Source organism: Asparagus officinalis, chromosome 8 (assembly GCF_001876935.1).
Source record: "Asparagus officinalis chromosome 8, Aspof.V1, whole genome shotgun sequence".
NCBI lineage: Eukaryota > Viridiplantae > Streptophyta > Magnoliopsida > Asparagales > Asparagaceae > Asparagus > Asparagus officinalis.
In genome coordinates, this window is record NC_033801.1 from 84,456,688 (window position 1) to 84,458,381 (window position 1,694).

Genomic DNA, 1,694 nt, shown 5'->3' on the forward strand with positions numbered 1-1,694 from the left:
TTTTTCATGCGAGAACAAAGCACATTAACGTTCGTTATCACTTTGTTCGAAATGTTCTTGAAGACGACGATGTGAAGATTGTGAAGGTCCACACGAAGGATAATCCGGCGGATATGCTCACTAAGGTGGTTCCGAGCAACAAGTTTGATCATTCTAGAAGCTTTTGCACATTCGTAATTGTTGAGGCCATTGACGACCATTTGGATGAACTACGGGCGGCTTGATCCCTTGAGAGAGGGGGTACGTAGGCAACCATATTGGTGCAGCCGAATTTGGTGAGACAACGCATTGGTGCTCATGTTGGTGTCGGCTCAGTTTTGGGAATACTTCGCTGAGGTGGAGAATTATTAGATAGCAAGTTCCTAATCTATTTTGGTAACAAGTTATTAGGACTCCTAATCTATTTTGGTAACATGATTCTTAATCTGTTTTGGTAACAGGTTATTAGGATTCCTAATTTGTTTTATTTTTTGTTTTAGAATTCCTAGTCTGTTTTGATTTTAGGTTTTCTATATATAAGGAACGCCTTAGAAGAGATTAGGATCAAAAAAAAAGAGGAGAGTTGTAATCAGAGATTAGAGAGACTTTTGAGCATTGTGAGAGGGAGATATTGTGAGCAAGTTGAGAGCTTTGGTTGAGGGTTAGTTTATGAGTTTTGTGAGATTGTAACCCTTTGTACTCTCCTTGATTTAGTGAAATCTTCCCATCCTCTCCCCGTGGATTTAGGTAAATTACTGAACCACGTATATCTCTGTGTTTCTGATTGATCTGTCGTATTTTAGTTTTGGATTGTGCTCGTGTGTGATTGGTTATTCTTCTCCCGTGCTTACGACTTGTTTGGTGAGCTAGCACGCTTCCGCATAGGCGCGTGACACTTGGACCATGACCTTAGCTCTGATACCACTTATTGGGGGATAAACCAGGCAAAATCTAGAGTTGATAGGCCTTAAACAGAAGTTAGGAATCAATTTTAACCCAAAAGCTATAGCCATCAAGTATTGACCCAAACTTCTATTTAAACTCATCACTCTTTCTTATCTTATCCGATGTGGGACTATACTCACATATTAATCACCTCAACATTTCTAAGCCAGGATTATGTGCACTCCACTTAGGCATGTACGACGTGCTTGTTGAGTGAGGTGCGACAAGCTTAACATGATTGGCGATTGCTAGGTCAAGATCTGTATTATGAAAACGGACATGTTCATATCTTATGTACTATGTTGACCATTAGTTGTGGTAGGTGAATGGATCCTTACTTCAGTATTGCATATGTAAGATACTACATGAATGTAGCATTGCCATTATTTGTATCGAGTAGTCACCTCCAAATACCTGGAATTGCAGTTTAGAAGAAAGCTGTAGGGCTGTTATATTTTATGTATAAAGCAACAGTAAGGCCCAAATTGATCTCATTGCTATTTAAATCAGTCCAAAACTGAATTTACTCCAGTAATTCAGTCAAAATATCCACTAAATTCGTAAATATTTGTATATTAAATCTCGCAACTGAAGCCAAGTCCAAAACTAGGAAATGGAATATGTGAGACAGAGAGAGAGAATTTCATACACACATTTCTCTCCGTCTATTGCTAGAGGCTAGAGGCAGCAAAGTCTACCAAGCATTGTGACTAGACAGGATTAGTTGCTGAGACATCTCACAACATTTAAGACATCAACAAACGAAAGCA